Source organism: Varanus komodoensis, unplaced genomic scaffold (genome assembly GCF_004798865.1).
Source record: "Varanus komodoensis strain SLA01 unplaced genomic scaffold, ASM479886v1 scaffold22, whole genome shotgun sequence".
NCBI classification, from domain to species: domain Eukaryota; kingdom Metazoa; phylum Chordata; class Lepidosauria; order Squamata; family Varanidae; genus Varanus; species Varanus komodoensis.
In genome coordinates, this window is record NW_025335606.1 from 4,845,171 (window position 1) to 4,868,454 (window position 23,284).

Genomic DNA, 23,284 nt, shown 5'->3' on the forward strand with positions numbered 1-23,284 from the left:
TTGATTTTTATACTGTTGTCTGCATTACCTGTGGACTTCACCTGTTGTAGACTGCCCAGAGAGCTCCAGTGATTGGGCAAACAGAAAGAAAGTTCTTCATCGTCTTTTTGAAACTATTTCGATACTTCCTGAAGAATCTTTTAGAGAGTTCTGGGGACAAGGTAGGTTCTTCTGGATCACCTGTGGAGCAATGAGAGCAGAGGGAGGAGAAAGCCACCAAGGACCCCAATCATTTGTCAAGAACATCAGGGCCAATGAGTTGGGGTGGAGTGGGGGGGTGTCCAATACCTGGGAACAATGGAGAAGGCGTTCTGGATGCCAGCACCCTAGGAACTCTGTGTCCCATCATATACGCCGGGGGTGATGAGCCAGACCCAACCACAGGTGCCTGCCCAATGTTCTTAAGGACGTGGGTGGTGTTACTGTGTAAGATACTTGCTTAGTAAGATACTCCTCCTTGCTGATGCTGTTCATGGACTCAGCTGAAGCAAACCTGAGCTGCACCCAAGACAGAGGGAAAGCAGTGGGTGCTTCTCCTCACTCAACTCACTGCCCACTCAGAAGGCAAGTGAAGCCCAAGATGGCAAGGGGGCCAGTCACTAGGGTGGGAGCCCCCAGGGTGGTCAGTGGGTGCCCTACTGAAGCCCTAGCTCAGGCAACAGCCCAGTGATTCTGACCCCTGATCTTAGCTCTTCTGCGTCAGCCCCTTCACACAGGTGCCTTAATTATGTTAATGTGTCTTTATTTATTATATTTATATCCCTCCTTCTTTCAAGGAATTCAAGACAGGTTGTATCATTCTCCTTCTCCTCTCATCCAGGTGAGCTTCACAACAATAGACAGAGGTCCTCTATCAACTACAATGGCTTTCGACTGAAGTCCGGGCCCAATTTAAGGTGCTGGTGTTAACCTATAAAGCCCTAAACGGCTTGGGACCAGGATACCTGAAGGAACGTCTCCTTCCCTATATGCCCTTGTGCCCCCTACGATCTGCGGGAGGGGCTCTGCTCCGGGAACCCTCCCTGAAGGAGGTAAAGGAGGTCTCTACCTGGAGGAGGGCCTTCTCTGTGGTGGCACCCAGACTCTGGAATGCGATCTCCAGAGAGGTTCACCTGGCGCCGACGTTATATTCCTGTCGACACCAGGTAAAAACCTTTGTATTTATCCACTATTTTAAGGATTAAGGAATTTTAATTGGTTTTAATATGTACAGTCGTACTTTGTTTTTTGTTAGTAGTATGTATGCTGTTATTTATTATAATTTATCCTTTGTCTATTTATTGTTCAAATTCTTGTAAACCATCCTGGGACGATTTTCATGTAGAAATATTTTAAATAAATAAATAAGCAACCCTGTGAGGAAGGCTAGGCTCCAGGCTGAGAGTCTGTGACAGGCCCAAAGTCTCCCAGAGTTCCATGGCTGAGAGGGAAGCAGATGGATCTCTGGAGTTCCCATCCTATGCTCTTAACCGCTGCCCCACATGGGCTCTCGGCACAATTTCCTATTGCAGTCACGTTGAGTATCTGTGTGCAGTTGCTGCAACACACTGGCAAGTTGAAAATTGCACTACGATGTGTGTTTATTACCGTATGTGTGTGCGCGCGCATGTGTGTGTAGAGAGAGCGAGCGAGTGAGCAGACGTTTCAGTGCTTGCTGTCAAGAACATTGGCGGTCACATTTCTTTGGTATTTATAATTTATGGAAACAGCCTCCGGATGCAAAATCTGCATAGCTGATAAAGTCCCGGCGTGTCATGCTGAGTCTTCGGGGCTGCAGTTGTCAGCGGTGGAAATGTTCTTTCCAATTGGCCCCTCCTTTTCTTCCCCTTCCCTTTGGCCCAAGGCAAGAACAACACCCCGGCTGTCAAAGCCGGTGTCCTTGCAGTGTGAAAGAAACCGGGATCAGCTCTGCTCTGGCATCCAAAGGAGGCTGCGGATTATCCGACGTCTGTGGCACCCTTAATGAGCAGTATTAGGGGGGGCGCCATCCGGCATCTTCTTCACTCATCCTGTGATTGGGGCGGAAGGCTCCTTTGCTGTCTCCAGGCACAAGCATCCAAGCTGCAGCTGCTGTGGCAACATGAGGCTTTCGAACCACGATTCTGTCACAGCTGCACCGTCAGCTTTCTTGGCCCATGAGAGAGGGACCTGAACGGCCCATTGAGGGCACAGCTCCACCGAGATGAATGGGAGCCCTGGAATTTGGCGGCTGGTGCTCCTCCAACCCCACGGGAAGGAGCAGATGAGGCTATCTTTGCCTCTCACACTCTGTGTTTTGACTAGAAGGCCAATTTTGGCTGCCCAGTGTTGGTTGGGAGGTTGGAGGGATGCCTCATGTCCTGGCTGCTCCAATCTATTCTCCATCTTTCCCCTCCTTCTGCCCCCTCCTCAACCTCAAAGAGCAGCTGGTACAATTCTTTCTGTTCTGGCTGAGAGGGGACAGTGAAGGGTTATCAGACCTTTGATTTCTGGTCCCAAGGATGGAGTCCGACTCCAACTTCAGGACTGGAAAGCCAAACTAATCTATGCCCCGCAGGAGAATGCCTAGGATTGTTTAGTCCAGGAGTATAATTCTGTAGTATCCATAGCAGAAGATTGTTGTTGGTTAGTCGCAAAGTCATACCTGACCCATTACGACCCTGTGGACAACGTTCCTCCAGGCTTTCCAGTCCTCCACCATCCCCTGGAGTCCACCCAAGCCCACACCCACCGCCCCAGTGACCCCATCCAGCCACCTCATTCTCTGCCGTCCCCTTCTCCCTTTGCCATCAATCATTCCCAGCATCAGGCTCTTCTCCAGTGAGTCCTTCCTTCTCATTAGGTGGCCAAAGTTTTTGAGTTTCATCTTCAGCATCTGGCCTTCTAAAGAGCAGTCAGGGTTGATCTCCTTCAAGATTGACTCGTTTGATCTCTTTGCAATAGCAGAAGATACAGGATTGCAATTAGCAGTGAGTTAACTCCGTTCAGTTCAGTCTGGAATTCACTTGGTATTTAATAGATTTTTCCACAATTGTTAAGGGGGAAAAGGTTATCTTCTAACTCAGAATATTGGGGTTTGATTCTGGATGCATGTGCATTGCTGGATTCAAGAATTATCCCTTCCTCAGACCAGTGATAAATTTTGAAGTACAGTCATCTCCCAAAGAAAGTTTGACATTTCAGGCAGCAGTGGTGATCAGTAGCATCAAAGCAGCTCTAGCCATTTTCATCTGCTAGGAGCAGTTCCTTTACAAAGCTAATGCACTTCATTGCCCACTGAAGAGTAAAACAGCCCCAAATACTTTGCATGCATGTCAAGGAACAAGGAACATTGTTGATGGGAAAATTCCTTTTCCCCCAACACAGTGAGAATTGCAGAGGGGAAAAATAAGGACCAAACCACAGCTGAGTGGCAGGTGATTCCAGCATCCCCGCTAATAAGAAGGTGGTGCTGCCTCACCCCCACGAAATGTGGCTCCACCGCACCACAGCTCTGGTGTCAGGATAGCCCCACATCCTGGGAGTATAAATGGCTCCCCATTATGGGGCAATTGCCGTGACCAATTCTCAACTGCAGAGATGGCAAATCTGGTAAGACCAGCAATTATTTCGAGCACTGACTGTGTACCCTTATTACAAAATCAGAAATTGACCACGTGGTGATCCTTGGCAATCAAATCTGGGCGAGTGGTCAATTCTTACAGAGAGTTTTGAACATGGGAGCAGAAAGGTTCATTCCTAGCCCTGTGATGAAGAGGCAGATCAAGGACTGGGTTCCACACCTGCTCTTTCTTTCCTCCCCAGAACCCTTCCATGTCTTCTGAAACAAATTGCCTCTTCTCCAGGCAAACTTGGAGGAGTTTCAAAAGGTTGTTGTTGTTGTTGTTGTTATTATTATTATTATTATTACATTTTTATACTGCCCATAGCCAAAGCTCTCTAGGCAGTTGACAGCAATAATCATAGAATCATACACTCAAGTCACCCATCCCACTTCTGCCCAGGCCTGATCCTTCTTAGCTTCCAAGATTAGGCAGGAGCAGGCACTTCAGGCTACGTGGAAGTTCCTCCCCCTTGCTCCTGCCCCTCTCCTCCTCCTCCTCCTCTTCCTGCACCACCACCACTTCAAAAGTGACAATGACTCCCACTGTGCAGCCTGCGATGAGCAAGAGACTGGCCCATGCCCTACAGTTGCAGGCAGTCCCCTCCTTCAGAGCTGGGATGCAGTCCCTGCCCCCTCACAGCCAGAGTGGAAAGAGCCACTCCTTCCTCCTCATCATGCTCAGAGAATCAACATCAGAGAAGGAGTTAAGAGGGCTGTTTTAGGGGTTGGGAGGGGAGGAACCTGGGGTTGCCAAAGGGTGAGCAATCCTGATGATGGTCCAGGGTCCCCTTCCCTTCCTTTCCCTTCCCAAGCAGCTCAGCTACTCAGCTGAGAGTTGGTCTCCCCTCTTCCTCTAGCCTGCTTTGGATGGTTCCAAGACCCTGGATTTGGTGCCTACAAGCATCAAGGGAGCCATCAACCAGACAGTGCCCTTAAAATATAAGAGGCTGACCGTTTTTGGTGTTTGGGGCACCACTTAAGCATATGAAAACATAGCAAGGTCCATCTTCTTTCCATGCAATGTCCAACCAGGTGCCCACTGGAGATCAACCAAACCTTCTTTCAAACCTTCCCCATACATATGCAGCCTTTCACCTGCACCACAAGAGTGGCTGCATCACAGAGTTTCACCCCAGGACATCACTGAGGAAGCCCGAATTCTATTCATGACCACTTCAGGGCCTGGGAAATTCCCAGGTAGATGCGAGTGGAAAGCTACAGCCATTTTGTGAATGCCCTATATAGACATCAAAGAAGCCACACAGCACTAGGATCCTTTTTCAAAGGCCTTCCTTTGTTAATTAATGGAAAGCAAATATGCCTTACCATTCATGGGACTTATACTGACACTGCAATTTTAACATTGTGTCTTTTTGACACAACGTTTTGACTCCTGAGCCAGCCAATCAGGGAATGGGATTCTCTGGGCTGGAGAATAGGGAGGGGAGAGTTCTGACCTTAGATGGCTGGGTAGGTCCAGGGAAGAAACGCAGTTCTCACATCAATGCGGATTTATCTGATTAAGCACCTTTGAACTTCTGTGCAATCCTCAACTCAGTTATCCTTTGACATTCAGGGTCCTCTGAATTTTTTGACAGAGTTCTTCAATCAAAAGTGTGTATAAAATACATTTATTAGGAAATATGGCATCCAAACACGCATTATATTAGCACAATTGCTTGCAAACATGGATCTGTTGAGTGAAAATGCATCCTAAATTGTATGCATTAAAACAAACATATATGCAAAGACTTATAATTTCTCATGTAAACTTTTCCAAAAGAAATTCTCAACATTTGGGACAAACTGACCATAATTATCCAAGTTTGCAATGACCCAAACTTCACACTGGAAAAATGAGAAACTGAAAAAGCAAAAAACAAAAGCCAAGGGAGCGAAGTGGTTAGAATGTTGGACTGGGACTTGGGAGATTCAGGTTCTAGTCCATCAAGGCATAAGGCTCACTTAGTGACTTTGGGCTAGCCACTGACCGTCCATCTGGTCTTCCTCACAGGGTTGTTGTGAGGATAATTGTGGAAAGGAGGATTATGTAAGCCACCTTGTGTTCCTTGCAGGGAAAAAGTTGGGATATAAATATGATAACTAACTAAATGAACATCCATCTCTAAACCAGGCTTTTAAGCAGTGAGAACAAAATGCATCTCTGCATAGATCTCTCTCTCTCAAACACACACGCACAGCATTGTCCCATTTTCAGCAAGAACCTTGGAGCATATAATCAATGACAGAAAAGTCTATTTTCTCGACGTTATGCAATTCTTCAAAAGACCTGAGAATTCCTCACAGCCTGAACTATTTCACCTTGACCTCCTGTTTACCAGGATCCTGCCTTTGGGCCCCTTCACCTTTCTCTCCGGGCAGCAGCAGACCCTTGGAAAATCTGGGATTGAAACCCAGGTGACCGTGTTGCTTAAACTGGGAAGCGGTTGTGAGGTTGCTTCTGTGTCCTGAGAGAAAGAGAAGCGCATCATCTATCACTTGCCAAGGGACTCTCTTCCGGCCTGCTCCTCCTGCTGCAGAGGGACGGAGGTCAAGCTGCAGAACGTCTATAACAGGGACCTCTGCTGAACCACACCACATCTCTCTTCCCCTCTAGAGTTGCCCCCTGGCCCCCTCTGCAGAGTTTCTCTCTCCCCCATGCTTCCACTGTTCCCTCCTAGTACATTAGAGGGATGGCTGTCTTTATTAGTCACCAATAATGTTCTAATACATTCTTTTTCTTATTACCTTAGACACTAATTTGGCGAAATTGGATTCTGACAGTACATTGACATTGTTAAGGTTAATGACCCAGAGATTTACAAGGAAAGTTGCATTAGAAGTCAAATTGATTGTAATAATTGTTTCGCTGAGCAGTGTCAACATTAAATACAGTGTGTTGTTCTGTGTTATCTGGAAGAAGCTCCTTGGCTGACCATTAGCAAGCAACCTCTGAAAGCAAAAGGAAATTGCTTTCAAAAGGATGGGGTAGCCACCATGAAGAACCATCAGATCAGAAGAGTTTGTGGGGGAACAGATCATGGGCTGATCTGACCCAGGATTGTCAGCACGGACTGTACGTGGCTCTCTGGGACTTCAGGGAGACCCCTTTTCCAGCCCTACCTGGAGCTGCCCAATGTCCTAAGCTTGTCTCTCTCCTTGCCTACCTCTCTCATTTTGTCTTCCCAGCAGATCAAGACAAGAGGCTTATAACTACAGTCTTTTATTACGCTAAAGCTGGCAGCCAGGACTGGCTTTCTAATACAAAGAAGGTAAAATCAAGGCTTTTAGCAACAAACATCCATTGAGTTAATAAGCCCATTAATTGTGACTTGAATTCTGCTTAGGCTAGAAGTTAATTCCAATTTAATCTATGTCCTCCCTTTCTCACCAAAAAGAGTTAGCTCCACCTTCAGGGAGGTTGTTCTGCTTGAGGCCAAACAGCAAGAACACCAGGTACTACTTAATTGGTCAGCTCCTTTTTCCTGGTGCCAGACAACTGGACCAAACAAGTTATGCCCCTCCTCCTCTACCCCTTCCTCTTCTTCCTAAACCATAGAAACATAGAAGCATAGAAACAGAGTGAGTCAGAAGGGGTCTCCTGGGCCATCTACTCTGACCTCTGGCTCCACTCAAGACATGCCTACCATGTGCATATTCAGCCTATCCTTGAACATTCTCACCAATGAGGCTTCAACCACCTCCCTTGGAAGCCCATTCCATACCCTAGGTGTCCTAATCATCAGGAAGTACTTCCTGACATCTAACTTGAAACTTGGTTCCTTGAGCTTGGCTCCATTGGAATGCATCCTGCCCTCCACCACAGAGGAAAAATGGTCACGACCTACCTCTGCATGGCACCTCCTCACATATTTGTATGTCACTAACAGGTTCCCTCTGAGTCTCTTCTCAAGGCTGAAAAGACCCAGTTTCCTCAGTCTCGCCTCATATGGCTTACTCTGCAAACCAGCCACCATCCTTGTGGCCCTTCACTGCACCAATTCCAACCTTGCTACATCCCTCTTGTAATGAGTGGCCCAGAACTGAACACAATATTCTAGCTGCAGGCACACCAGAATCATATAGAGTGGCAGTAATACCTCTCTTGATCTATGCATGCTAGGTTGGTGTTCAGCCTCTTCACCGCTCCGTCACACTGCTGACTTGTGTTTAGCCAGCAGTCAACCAGCACCTCGATATCCCTTTCACAAGTGCTGCTCCCCAGCCTCTTGTCCCCTAACCTGTACTTATGACACCCATTCCCATGCCCAAGTGCAAGACCTTGCACTTATCCACATTGTATGCCATCCTGTTGTCTCCTGCCCACTTCCATAGTCCGTCCAGATCCTTTTGAATCTGGAGTATCTGCTCCTCAGTTGTGGCCACTGCTCCAGTTTTAGTATCATCTGCGAATTTGATCAGCAGACTGTTGTCATTGATGAAAATATTAAACAGGATCGGTCCAAGGACAGAGCCCTGGGGGACCCCGCTTGTCACTGGCTGTCATCCCAATGATTCCCCGTTAATGGTTACCTTCTGCTTTTGGTCAGTCAACCATGCCCTAATTCACCAGACAGTGCTTTGGTGTATCCCAAAACTCCTCAGTTTCTCCACCAGGATATCATGGGGCACTTTGTCAAAGGCCTTGCTGAAATCCAGGTATACTACATCCACTGCATCCCCTCCATCTACCCCCTCGAAATCTTGTCATAGAATTCCACAAGGTTCAAAAAATTCCACAGGGTCTTCTGGAAGGAAACCAGAGACATTTTGGCTCTCACCAGCCACTTGGGTTATCTCACTGGCCTTGGCATTTCAGCCAAGCATCTCCATCCCTCCTCTTCTTCCAGCTGTGAATCAGTCTGATGTATGTACTTTGGAATTCTGTATTTTGAGAGAAGGGGCCAAATTCCTACAGCAGGGGATGAACCTGGGACTTCACCAGACTTACCACTATGCCACAACTCGTCCCCCAGATGCCAAGGAGAAGGACACGAAGTTTAGGATATTTTCCTCCTCATGTTGTTTAGCAAATGGTCTTCAGTATATCTGATACTAGAGATATCATATAACTGGGAGTTAGCCATTGGTAGCCTTGTAATTCATGAACACACCCTACATTTAATTGTGTGCAAGGCATTGCCATTTCCAAGCAATACCCAGAGCAACACCCTGCAAGTTCCCACAAACTCCACAAAAACCTCTTCTAATGGGAGAAGAGGTCCTTGTGGGAGGGAGAACCAGCAGAGAATGCAGAATGCTGGGTCACTCCTGCGGGATATTGCTTCAACATCTCTCCCTGCCTGCAAGGAACTGGATCAGAGATCCCTGGCGAAAACATTTGCTGTGATCAGAAGTTAGAGCTCCCAGAAACAAGGAATTCCCCTTTTGTCTGCACCCGGCTGCCTTTCTGCCTGAAGAGCCTGGGGAGAAGAGTATTCATTCTTGGAGACATGCCATGCCTTGGTCTTTGTCCAAATCCCCAAACTTCACGAGTGCTCAGAATCAGGTTGATTCTGCTCCGAAGGGACTTTGATTTAGTTTGGGAAGCTCCACATTCTTTCTGAAGCAGACCAGCCAGTTCAAGACTTGGCCAAATCCAATGCATAGTATAGTATACAGTTTCTAATAACAGAAATAACAGATCATGCCAGTTATTTATTTATTTAACACATTTTTATACCATTCCTATTCATTCAGTGACTCTCACAACAGTTTATAACGTACTAAAAACTTAAAACACAACATACATTCCCAGACAAATGTAAACAATCACAAGATAAAACCAATGAAAATATCACATTAGTATGAATAAAACAGTATAAAATCAGAAATGTAATCTAATAGAAATAATTATAAATAATTAAATGAATAGAAATAGAAATCTAATAGAAATTAATATACAATTAAGATCAAAAGCAAATTAAACAAACAAATAACTCCAGTATCATATAAAATAAATAAGCTAAACATGTAAAATTATTCACAGTTAAAATACTGTGAAAATAAAAAGGATTGGCTGGGTGCCAAAGGTTATATTGTGGGCACCAGGCACACCTCTCTGGGGAGCTGGTTCCACACACAAGGTGCCACTGCAGAAAAGGCCCTTCTCCAGGTAGCCATCTTCCTTATGTCCTTCATAGCAGGCTCCCAGATCTCAGATGATGACCTTAGGAACTGGGCAGGTACATAGGTATTTGTGTATTTATTTATTACATTTGCATACTACCTAGTAGCTGATGCTCTCTGGGTGGTTCACAACAATATACACTGTAAAATATCATAGACAATGTTAAAACGTCAGCAAAAATGAAATTTTAAAACCAGAGCAAAATTAAGCTGTATTGCAAAGATTTGGAGTTCGCACAGGGAGGAAGGTCCCAGTGGCTGGACATGGAATCCAAGTAGATCATGGAGGGGGAGGCGCTCCAACGAGTGTTGGGAGGTTTCCTGACTTCTGCACAGTAATAGGTTGAAATCCCTCTGCAAAGGTGTTGTTATGCACAGGAAGCTCTTTAACCTAAAATATGCTGGTACGATTGATGTTTTAGTCTTTCCCCTTTTGTCTCGGGCCCTGCCATTTTCCCTTTGGCCCTGTTTTCTGGTGGAATGTGGACCCCAGAAACCCAAAATGAATCCAGCCCTTGGGGGACCCATTCACTACTGTGGACTCTCCTTTGGCAATGCAAATTACACGTGTGGGGTACGGATGTGGATCAGGAGTGCAGGGGGGCAAGGGGGCAGGGAGGAGCAAAAGGTTACAGACCCCTATTCTCTGAACTAGGGTTTCAGTCCAGATCTAGCTGCCATGTGGGCAATTTGCAAAGGGAAAAAAAGAAAAACCTGGCTTTCAGGACCAGAAATGGCTAGGAAAAGTAGTTTAGCCTGGGTCTCTCATCAAAGCATCCTTTTGCCATTTTTCCAAACAATTGTGGCATGTTCCCTCTGGGGAAGTCAGGTTCGAGTCTCCATTCAGCCATGATTTTCCATGTTGGACCAGCCAGTGACTCTTACCCTAACCTACTTCAGAGGTGTGTTGCAAGGATAGCACAGAGAGAAGGAAGGCAAAGAAACCATTTTACCTATCCTTACCCTCTGTTAACTTTTATCTGCATCTTCTTCAGCTGGATTATGATTCATTGTCTCCTTAGAAAGCCTGAATGTTGCTGATTCAATGTCCTCAAGCAAATGACGCAGACTTGAAGGTGCTCTTCTGCTTTCATCTCTTCCAAGAAATATTGGTGTCTGAATAGCCTGATGTGCCTGGTTCTGCCTAATCTTGAAAGCTAAGAAGAGTCAGACCTGGCTAGGACCTGGGTGGGAGACTTGAGCCCTGCGCTGAGCAAAGGGCTGGACCCAATTGCCTTCTAGGCCTCTTCCAGCTCTACTCTTCTGTGATTTATAGTGCTATGGCAGCTAACACAAACTGGGGGAATTACACAGACGATGCACCATCTGGAACACTTCCCCAGGAATGCAAGTTCTTGGCATTGTGTGCTCTAAGCGGCCTTGCCAAAAGATAGACTCAAGTATGTGCGTGTCTTGGAGATGCTATTTTGGCATCTCCTTATTCAAATTTAAGGGTTTTATTATGCATCATCACAGCCAGAGAAATACTGCCCTGGTAGCCCTGGTAGGTTTTAACACGCACCAAGCCTAAGAAGGCCTCAGTGAATAGGAGAGGAGCCTTTGAAAGGGAAAAGCATGACAGACGAATAACGACAGTGCTTAAAACCATCTAATCTGTCCAGGAGAAAACTAGGGGAAGGGAAACTGTCAACAACTGGGTGTGTTTAGGGATGATTTTGGTTCATTTTAACCAGCACTTGATCCACCTAGTTTGCATCTTCCATCCACAAACTCAGACAAAATTTGCAGCTGAAGACCAAGACTTTTTGAGTTTGCAATGCGTTTTTGTGCAAAAACAAAACACAGCAAGTAATTTGGAGTCTCAAAGCATAACTTTAACCAATGCAAAAGGAATGCATACATTTTAAAGATGTGCATGAAAATATACATGAAAATACACACCAATGTTCATGCAAAAAGAAAAAAATGAAGATTGTGCTCTGATATAGAAATGAGATGTTATAAGCTTCGAGGAGAGACTTGGAAAACTGCAATGAACCCAAATGTTGCTAGTATGGAAATTTCTAGTTGTGCTTTACTTGTCATGGAATAGGAACCATCCACCACTGAAAAATCACCATATTAGAATTGCAGATTTAGAGCGGTGTAAGGTTTCCTGGCAGAATGTTTGCCTGCCAGCTTGATGGCTTTTCGCTCTACCATTTTGAGGCCAGCCGACACTCCTCTGCTGGGTACAACACCCCCCTGCGCAGTCCGGCAGCGCATGCCCCTTTCCATCATGGGAATGGCCCAGGGGGAGCAAGCCAAAATTGTTCAGAAAAGTGATGAAAAAGCTGAGTTGAGAGACTCAGGCTGAATTACCTTTCCTAGCGTCTTCTGGTCTTGCAAGCAGGGTTTCGATTTTTCGTTTGCTTTTACCAATTGCCCTTGTGGGGTCTGGATCCGGATTGCAACCCTAGCCTGGAAAGTCCGGGTCTGTAAGCTTTTGCCTCCCACCTGCACTCTTGCCCCTCCCCCTGCACTCCTGACCCACATAGGTACCCCAAAACCTTAATTTGCACTGGCAAAAGAGAATCCACCAAGGTGAACAGATTCCCCCTTTTCTCCTTTTGCAATGCAAGTTGCAGGTGTGGGAAGCCCACTTCAGACAGGATCACTGTGTAGTCACAGGGTTAGTGGCCCCTGTTCAACATACTGGGACCCCAATCCAGTCCAGAGGGGAATTTGTTAAGCTGCAAAAGTGAAGGCTTGAACTATTTCCAAAGGTTCATCCAGTTCTGTCTCGGAGCACATTCCAACCTGTGGCATGTCATTCAGGCCCCGAGTTAGCACCTGGGGCCCACAAAAGGAGAGGTAATGGAATAAAGCAAGATGGTATTTCAAAACAAGATGCCCACTCTGTTTCAGAGCATCTGGCCTGTTCCACATTCCCATCCCTCTTAGAGGCCGGGACAGGTGAAACTCAATCCAGGAGGTCAGAATTTGCGTTGTGCAAATCAGCAAAACTCAAGCTTGTTCTGATTCTCTGATTTCCACTTCAAAGTTCATCCTGACTTATGGCCACATCATACCATGAGCTTGGTTTTGTTTCATGTTTCTCATGAAAACCCACACATATTTTGTGGTGCATTTCCTCCACATATAGGTAATTGTGTGTATTTTTAAAATGCACTTTTTTCAAATGCACACATTTTTCAATTCCAGTTTCATTTTCTCTTCCATGAATTGCATTGCAACTACAGATTGCATCTGGGCTGCATTCAGCTCTGGGAGTTAAGAACTGGGTAAATTCTGCTGGAGACCAAACAGAAATATATGATTCATACATCCCTGCTCAGACTCCAAGGCTGGGACTGGCTTTTCTGCACTGATGGGAGCACCCTTTTCAGGCTCGGTGACAAAGAAATCTTTAATATCAGCATCCTTAGGTTGGTAGGTTGTGTGAACTTCCTGAGTGACTCAGCCAGCAGAAACTCCAGCAGCCTGGAGAGGAGAGGTCTTCTTTTTTTTTATAAAGATTTTTATTAAAATTTTAAACTAAAAACATCATTCATCAAATACATCAGAACTGGGTCAGCCCCCTACAACATATCTTTTTAACATTCTATAATCATATTCAAATCGATTTATAAAAATTTAAAAACATCTTTAAATCTAAGCCTAGTCCCATTTCTCCAGCCAGTCATAAAAAAGGTCCCAAGTTTGACAGAAGTCAGTATCTTCTTTCTCCTTCAATGACAGAGTCAGTCTGTCCATTTCTGCACAGTCCGGAATCTTTTTTAAAATCTGTTGAGAGGAGAGGTCTGTAACCCTGGGCCAGCCTAGGGTTGGCTGCCTACCTATCTATTATTTCTGCCTTCTTTCTCCAAGATTCCATCTCTCTAATCTGGGTTTACAGCCACATGTTGCTCCTTCCTAATAACATGAGAAGAGCCATGCCAGAATCAACCAAGGTCCATCTAGTCCAGCATCCAGTTCACGCATGGGCCAACCCTCTGCCTGTGAGAAAAGTTGAAGTAGGACACAGGCAATGGGCCCTCCCTGGTTGTGCTCTCCAGGTATCAACATCCACAAACACACTGCCTCCAACGTGAGAAGCACATCAGAGTTCGTAGCCTCTTCTCTTCCTCCACCTCCACCTTGCATTCTCTGTTCCAGTTCCTGGGCTGGCTCCTAATTCCTCCACTGAAGGAAAGCCACCCCAGCTTTAAAATCACCGCTCACCTTCACTGATGGTTGGCATGACCTTGGACCAGCCATGGCTTCTTAGCTTAACTGATTTCAGAGGAGTTTTGTGGGAATCAGGGTGATAGTGGGAGAACCTGGCATGCTCATTTGAACTATTTGTCTGGACAATGGGATAAAATCAATATTTGGATAAATAATAACCTGCAGTAGATTTGGAGTGGAGCTGTGGTTGACTTAAAGCTTAGCAAGAGGACAGAGCCATGGAGAAACCATTTGTGGTCCTAGTCCAGCTATGCCAAGTGCTTGTTGAGTCAAAAAGATTTCCTTCAAGGAGAAACCTCCTCAGGGAAGGAATCTAAGAGTTGAAGAGTGGGGAGGAATGGACACTGTGGCTGATGAGAAGAGAAACTGGAATTACAGAAAAGAAAAAAGTGACTCAGTTATTTCTCCCTGGAGGGGCATTGAAGGGCGCTACCTGAAGACAACCTGATGTGACTTCCGTTTGCTAAGACTTGTAGAGTGCCGCAGAAGGACAATTGTGAACATGGGGATTGAGGGGGAGAGGGCCATTCTAAAAACAACCTTGATGCATGTCACTGGTTTACAGTTCAAAATGTTAATTGTCCGGTGCTGCGGGACTTCTTGTCTCCTTGAATTAAGTGCAGCAGTATGAGCAAAGCCAATATTCAGGATGTGAGAGAGCTGGGGATGGTGCTCAGATGAAGTTAGCTATTGTGCAATTCAGAAGACAGGAGAATGTCTCAGCCCAGTAAAGTCATGGCGCTGTGGGTGGAGTGCACCTAAAGGCCAGCGACTTCAAGACTCTCAGCAGCACGGGCTCTTAGAGAACAGGTTGCCCAAGCCTAGAGTTCTGCTCCTTCAGCTATTGCATCTCTGTAGAAAACCACAGTGCAAAGAGATCAGACCAGTCCATCCTAGAGGAGATCAGCCCTGACTGCTCTTTAGAAGGCCAGTTACTGAAGATGAAACTCAAATACTTTGAGAAGGAAGGACTCCCTGGAGAAGACCCTGATACTAGGAATGATTGATGGCAAAGGGGACAGCAGAGGATGAGGTGGCTAGACAGAGTCACTGGGGCAGTGGATGTAAACTTGGGTGGTCTCTGAAGGAAGAAGAAGAAGAGGAGGAGGAGGAGGAGGAGAAGGAGGAGGAGGAAGAAGAGGAAGAAGAGGAGGAAGACCACCACCACAGGCCAATGGGACATTAACCGTCACTTTGTTTTGCACTACCTTCCCTGGCTGTGAGTGACTGAATCTCTCACCTGCTCCTACAAGAAGCTTGCCTTTCCTGTTTTCAGACTTTCTGGCACCGCAGAGCATGCGGGCATATCACAAGTGCTAATTCTTGCTTTATTCCTATTCAATCCAGTCTCTCTCCCCAGCTTTGATCTCTTTCTCCTGGTTATTCATCCATGCACTACTAACTGTTTATTTTTCTCTACCTGCCTGGTACTGATGTCAACTTACCTTTCCAAGAGCAGCGCAGGCCCATCTAGTTTGGGAATCTGTACCTGTGTCAACCGGTTACTTTCAGAAAACCCAAAACTAAACCATCAACGCAACAGAACCTCCATACTGCACCACTGGAACACACATTAGAGGACAAGAACCTTTAGCATGATGGTCTTCTCCAGGGAGCCCTACCTTCTCGTGATAAGTATGAGGTATGACAGCTTCAGTTTCATCAATTTTGCTTCCAGGGAAAGTTCTGGCTTGATTTGATCCATCACTCATTTGCTCCTCTGGTGTGGAATACCAGAGATGCAACTTTCTTTGGAGATTGCAGCTCCATTAGACAAGTGCAGAAGACATTGAGAATGTAGCCTCTCCTGAACATGCTGTGCTTCGTAAAGTAGGGAACACATCACCCATCTTTCTGCAAGACAGGAATGGAACCTGCTGCCCCCAATCCAGGTAAGAGTTGATACTTCCCAAAATAACACGATTTTAGGGATGCCCCGTTGCAGGGCTCTGTTTTTATATTACTGTCATCACCTTGAGTAGATCATCAATCAAATACATTCAGTCCAAGTCCTACGACCTGTCGCCACATTTCCCATTTCCATTGGGAACCCACACGATTGCTTCCTAGGGCTAGTCTCCACTTCCACCTGGAGCAGATGCCCATCTTCTTTGGCTGGTGCCCATCTATTCTGGGGCAAGAGGGCTGCCACCACTGCTGCCAGAGCTTCTGATGCCTGGCCAGCACTACAGCAGCCAATCAGAGACAGGACTTGTGACATATGACCAATAGGATGATTGCACAGTAGTTTCGGCAACATGTTGCATCCAGCTTTTCTACCAGCGCAACCCACATTTTACAGTTCCGAAGCTGCACCGTGAGACTGGACCAAAATATTATGAGGGGATTCATGTGCACATGTCTGTGTGTGGGGAGCTGGCTAGTCCCTGATTGAAAAGTATACTGGACTAGATCGTCCAATGTTCTCATACTCTTGCATATGCATGCACATATCATCCACACATGTTGATACTTCACGGATAAATATTATCACTGTTCATTATTATTTATTGTGCTCATATCCTGCCTTCTTTCCTTCCAAGGACCTCAAGGCGGCATACATAATTCTCCTCCTCCACTCAGTCTTATCCTCACAGCAACAACCCTGTGAGGAAGATGGGCCTGATAGTCTGTGACTGGCCCAGCTTAACCCTGTGAGCTCCACGGCTGAGCAGGGACTAGAACCCAGATTGCTTGAGTTCCAGTCCTGCACTCGTAAAAGCTATACTTCCAGTCATTTCACTAGTAGCCCAAATGCAATTCATGTCCAGGGCTGTGGAACTGCATTGGTACTGTGGAAGACAGTCCTCTCTAGCCTGGCATGATCCAGATATTTTGGACATCAATTCCCATCAGCTCCAGCCAGCATAGACAATAGTATCAAGTATACTGTAGTCCAACCCATCTGGAGGCCATTAGGTTCTGAATAGTTCTGGCAGAGTTCTGCATATTTTATTCCTATTTTTCCTATGCTGTCCTTTGAATTTTAAGTGCCTAGTCAATAAGTACACAGCCCAACCATATGGCGACTGCATTTGTGTTCTCTCTCTCCCTTCCACCTTTCACCTGAGAGAGAAGTAGACATTCGAGGTTGCGTTATTCCGATGGGAAATGGCCCAGTGATCGCCATGGCATGTTCTTCTGGCAAGCGTCAGGCTTGGGCCCGAGAACGGTCATGCCTGTTAAATGTTACAAGTTGCAAATTGAGATATTAAGGAGCGTGGGCTGGTCGGGGAAGCTGGCTTTGCCAAGTGCGAGCTGGAATTATTAATGTTGCTCGCTGCTGAGCTTTTGATGACTTCATTAATTAGGACCATGTTTTGAGGCACTGCAGTGAGCTGGGTCTGCATCGTGGTTACAGGGACGGCTTCATGTTACAGGAGTCATGGGGTTCCACCAAAAGCAAGGCTCACGCTTCTGTCCTTTTAGATCCTACACTCCTTAGACAGAGTGCAGCTGGCCAAGGTAATTCTTCCCTGCACACATTTCATGTTGCTCTCACAAAAGCCCCGTGAAGAAGTTCAGGCTAAGGAAGATGCAGAACTCAGTGGGTTTTATAACTGAATGGGGATTGGAACCCAAGACCCCTTCGCCCTGCTTGACCCAACCTGGCTGCATCCAATGGCTGTGCTCTCCCAGTTTTCTCACCCGTGAGGCAAAATCTGGGACAATCCAAAACGCAGCAAGCGGTGATGCCAGAAGATGAGACTCCCAGGTCAGAAGGCACTCAACCAGCTTCTGGGGAAGAGCAAAGAGCAAACACAAATAGCACTATCATTAATGTTGCAACTAGATGCTCCCTAGCAAAGCACAGAGAACCAAGATTCAAGGTGGATGCCAGGAAGTACTTCCTGACAGTCAGGACCCCAAGGGTGTGGAATGGGCTTCCATGGGAGGTGGTTGAAGCCCCATCGGTGAGGGTGCGCAAGGATAGGCTGGACATGCACATGGTGGGCATGTCATGAGTGGAGTCAGCTTGAGCCAGGGGTCAGACTAGATGGCCTGGGAGGCCCCTTCTGACTCACTCTGTTTCTGTGTTTCTAGATCAAAGCCAAAAGGAAGTTTTGTGGCAGAGATGCACAGAGGCAAAAGAAAAGTCCAGCACTGCACAACACACACACCATGAGAACATGGCAATTCAAAGTGTCTTCTGCATAGTTCTTCCATATTTCCTTTCTTCCTTCTCTTTCCTTTCTCCTGGTGAGATAGCATGTTCCCGTGTTTGCATTTTAACATTCCTAGATTTCAATTTCCCTTTGATTTCTTGGATCTTCTAGAAGAAACCTCTTGTTTCTCCTCTTTTGTTGCTCTCTTCTATTTCTTTGTAATTTTAACAGTCACTGTAATAGTTCTTTTTTTCTCTACATGACAGTCACTGAAAATTTGCATTCAGTATTCTGACCCTATCTGACCTTATTCCTTTCACCCTTTGCTTTTGCTTCTTGCCTATTCTTTTACAACAGTGAGTGTTTCTTCTGTCCTCATCTAAGCCCTTTCTCTTGTTTTGCTACAGGAATTGTCTTCTGGCATTCTTCCCTAGTTACGTCTCTGGTTGCAGTCCACAGTTCTTGCTTTCAGCCAATTAAGCTGAGTAATGCAAATCTGTTCTTTATGTGGACTTTAAATTCCTTAGGCATGTTATTGGAGTTGTGGCTTGGTGCTATATTTCTGTTGGTTATCCTCTCCAGTCTGACTCTTATTTCTGATATCAAGAATTCCTTGGTCACTATTGCAATCTGCTCCTGGCCTTGTTTGGCAGAGAGAATGCAGCTTCTCCATCTCCTGATTCCAATTGCATTAGTCTGTTTGATTTCTGTATCAGCCCTTGGATGATGCCCGTGCTTATAGAGATCTGACTGCTTGCTGGAAGTATATATTTGCAATAAGCCGTGTTGGCTTCACGGAATTCTATGGGTCAATCTCCTGCTTCATTTCTGATCCCTAGGTCAAATTGCCCTACTGCATTGGATTCTGCTTTCTCTCCTACTTCTGCATTCCAGTCCCCTAGGAATAGCAGCATGTCTTGCTTTGGTGTGTTATCAATTTTCTCTTGGATGCCTGCATAATAGCTTTCCATTTCTTTTTATTCAGCATCTGTTGGAATGTAGACGTGAATGATGGTTATTTTGATAGGTTTTCTGAGAATTCAGACTGACATGATTCAGTCAAACTTTGCACGATAGCTTTCCCTGCCTATGCTGCACCTTTCCTTGGTCTTTGAGCCACCCCATTCCTTCTGAACTTCTCCCTTCCAGAGTAAAATTCTCCATTGGAATGAAGAAGTCCCACCCCAGTTCTTTTTATTTACACAAAATAAATGTACAGTGATGTTTAACCAATCCATTTTTTTGCTCTACAATTTCCACTTTGCCTTGATTCATATTTCTCATGCCTCATCTTCAGATTGGCCATGAGGCGCACCGTCAGGCTTTCCTTTCACCTCTGTGCAGCTCAGTCACTCTCCTTCCTCTGGGCTTTGCCCTCGTTGCCTCATTGCTGCCTGTGCCATTCATGCCTGTCCTTTGCTCCTCCCCAGCAGCTGGCTGAGTGCCTTCCAACCTGAGTCTCCCATCTTCCAGCACTACTGCTTCATTCTGGGTTTTCAAAGCTGTGTCTTCTTCTGCACAGTTCTTCCCAGAGTTCGCTTGGGTGTCCCCACGGCTGCCTGGCAGATCCCCTCTCAATTTGGCTTGCAGCCCTTCCGTAGTTGCTCTGCCCCATCACCATTAGAAAGATACTTTCTCTTCTGCTGATGGGACCGTTACACCTGAAGATAGTGGATGCATCTTAATCTGGTATCTCTCCTTGCCTTCATGGGAGCCCCTGCCAGGAGGCTGGGCCAGTGAGAAGATCCGGTCTCTTGCCTTCTCTGACACTCTTAAGGTAACTTCTGATATGGCGGGACAGGTGAGGGGGGGATGCTATCCCAACTGACCCAGTTTACTGGCTTTCTACAAAGCTTCCTTGGATGATGCCTGTGAAAAACCTGGAACACCAAAATAGTTCTTCGCTTTCCCAAAGCTCCTGTTCCTATTTGCAGGAGCTGCTCAGTTCCTGGGTGCCCATGACACGTACGGGACAAGCATCCCCTGTGTTAAAAAGGATCTCTCACTCTCTGGAAGATCAGGCACACCATCTGGGATTGGAAATGGTTTTTTTTTTTTTTTGCTATAACAATGCCTGTCTGACTATTGCAGAGTTAAAAAAAAACTTAAGAGAAAAAAACAGAGAGAGAGAGAGAAATACCTTCTTTATTTCTAGGTTCAAATGTACATTTCTTTCCCTTTATTCTTTGGGGTCAGAGGCTAAAAGAAATAAACAATTGAGAAGACAACAATTGAAAAAAAAAGATTGTTTTCCTTGGAACAATTGCCTCTGATACTCACAGCATTCAGAGGTCATGATCTTTCCTCCACGTTAACCTTTTCTGGTGCTTTTGTAGCACTTGTTGCTATTGGGAGCCTCTTAAAAGAGAAGGTAGAATAAAAAAGGCCTTTTTGTTGCTGATTTATGTAGCGGTGGCAGGAAAGATTTCCCATGTAAGAGGAGAGACAGTGCAGCGATCAGAGTTCAGAGCAAGAATGCCAAGGTGATATAGTAGATCTCGCTCCCTGCCTACACTATGCCAAAAAGCACGCAACTCTTAGCTTTTCTTCTTTCTTCCTCTACTCTTGCTATTTCTTGGCCAGTGTCAAACCTTAACTGAAAGTTCCTTGGGGCAAGGGCCTTTGTTACCATTCTTCCTTGATCGCATGGACATATAAACACACATGGGTCTGCATTTGCTTGACTGATTTGAAAACCCAAGAATCTCGGGCGTAGAATTGGTAGACAAATGGCAGATCGTACCCTTTCCTGATTTAAGAAAATCAGGAATTCACTCAAGAGCATCTGTGAAGCTTTAGCTTAAAGCAGGACAGAACAATCTGAAATTTGGATCAGTTTAGAAAACAGGGCGAGTTATTCCCCTGGGTTGGTGATTTTTTAAATAGCTTGGTTCATTTCTGAGTAGGGTTTGATGTTTTTACTGAATTTTAAAACTCTCACATTTTTTTTCCTGATGAATATGAACAAGGTTCGCAGATTTGGTAAAATTCTGTCAGAAATGAACCGTGAATGCTTATCTGCAATCAGAAAATAGTTATCGGAATAGGTCCTCTGTGCGGAAAGGATCAGCATGGCCTTGTCTTCCATGGAACTGTTGAAATAACACATTTTTAAGGAAAGAAGAGATAGAAACCCCAATTAAGGATGAACCTGGTTGAATTCACAAGAATTCAGGCCCATGCTTTTAAAAAGCAAAGCAGTCTAGGCACTGAGATTGGATGGACAAATTTTTCGGTTTCAGTTTCTCCCAAATCTATTCTTAAATGCACAGGTAAATCAATCATTCTCTAGTTCTTTATATCCTGAATCAGGAGACATTGGCAAAGTTTGTAAAATTCTTATTAAAACTGCACTGAATGAAATTTCCACCCATCCCTATTTCTGATTGGGGAAGGATGAAATACGAACCGTGTGTGGGCAATGTCTCCCATCCTTAATTGTCTGTCTTAAGAAACAAAAACACTCGAAACAAAAGATGCATCCCTTAGCCCAGGGGTCGGCAACCCATGGCTCCGGAGCCGCATGTGGTTCTTGAACCCCTCTGCTGCGGCTCCGTCGCTCAAAACACGCGCCGGCACAGCCGCTGGTCTGCTCGAAGCTCCACTCAGGAACACAGGGCTACCTGGTTAAGTAAATCAGCTAGTGAAGTAAATCGCTACATTCCTCTGCTAAACAAGCTTCCTGCAGGCTCTCAGGTTACAGGAAAGCTGCTGAAAGGATTCTCTTTGTCCCAATGTCATCTCCTTCTTCCGAATGTTAAAAGCTGCTCTTGGGACCTGTCACAATTCTCAGCACTTGACTGTTTATCTGCTAATCAGTCACTAAACACACCTGTACCTGCAACCTGCACCTATTTACTGAGCTTTCCCCCCCTCCAACCATGGATAAATCTGAAGAAAAGTTTCTGAAGAAAACCGAACGTTTAATGGTACGTGGGTAGATTCATTTGCTTTTACTGCTGACGAACTTATGGGGTTTGCTGTTTAATGCACGCAGCCCTTTAGCACTGACTTTGACTCTGCAGGAAGCTGTTCTCCTATTCAAAACAGATGAAAGGAATCCTACTAGTTTATAATGTAAGATTAAAAATAACAGTTTTTAGTACATGTACAAGAGCTGCAGCTAAATCATAATGAAGTTATAGATCTACTTCTTTGTTTTAAGAAGAGTCTTATAAAAAATCCAGCAACATTATTACATTGGGAGAGGGATGTTTGTTCAATATTTCACCATGTGATAAAAGGATGAGGGCACACAGAAGCAGATGGCATATTTGGTTTGCTGCAGGTGGCATGTTTGGTTTGCTGCTAGTGGATAATGTAAGTTCGGCTTTTTATTTCATAAATACAAGGAGGACTCATAGACATTGAGTATTTTATTTGAAAGTAACTTTCAACCCAGCGTCTTTTTTTTTCGGCATTCAAAATGTTTTTGTTGCATGCAGAAATAAAATTTTGTTTTCTCTGTAGCAGTACATTGATTTCATAAATGCAACACACCATAGTTTTTTTATACATAGCATAAAGGTAAAAAACAATATATGCAGTGTTATCTTTATTTTAGATGTCAAAAGAGGTTTGTGGCTCCCGGTGTTTTCTTTTCTGTGGGAAATGGGCCCAAATGGCTCCTTGAGTGTTAAAGGTTGCCGGCCCCTGCCTTAGCCTTTTCTCTTACTGAGGACGTTCAGATTCCCTGTAACAAAGCTGGACCGGACTGTGCATTTGAGTATTAAAGGACTTAGACTCAAACAAAGCCAGTTGCTGGAGTGAGTGAATTCAAATTACATTGCTTGTCAATTCCTCAGATCTGATCTGTCAATTTCAAAGCCTCTTCCGTTCCCTGCCTCCTCTGGAGAGACTGCATGCCCCCTTATAGTCTAGCGCTTGCTCATCCTTGATAAGCGGCTTCTCAATTTCCCTCCTGCCTATGCATAATTAGGGGATCACACACACAACAAGCCCATAATTTTTCTTCCCAACTGCCAGTTTGTCACAGCAGAATTTGTATACTTGGCCGTGCCTTCGAGCTTTAATAGAGTTGTCACTCTATACTCTCTTGGCAGAAATGACAAATGACGAAGCTTTTGTCCGTGCTTATTTCAATAGATATCCCTAACACAGGACAGTAAATTGCATGAGAAGTTCTCCTACGTTATGCACTGTTGCATGTTTTTGCTGATGGGGGAATGCAAGGATTTAGGAACTGACCAGAGCAGTAAAACGAAAACTCTCTTTCCAGAAGTTAGTGCACAGATGCCTTTTGATCACATTCCCC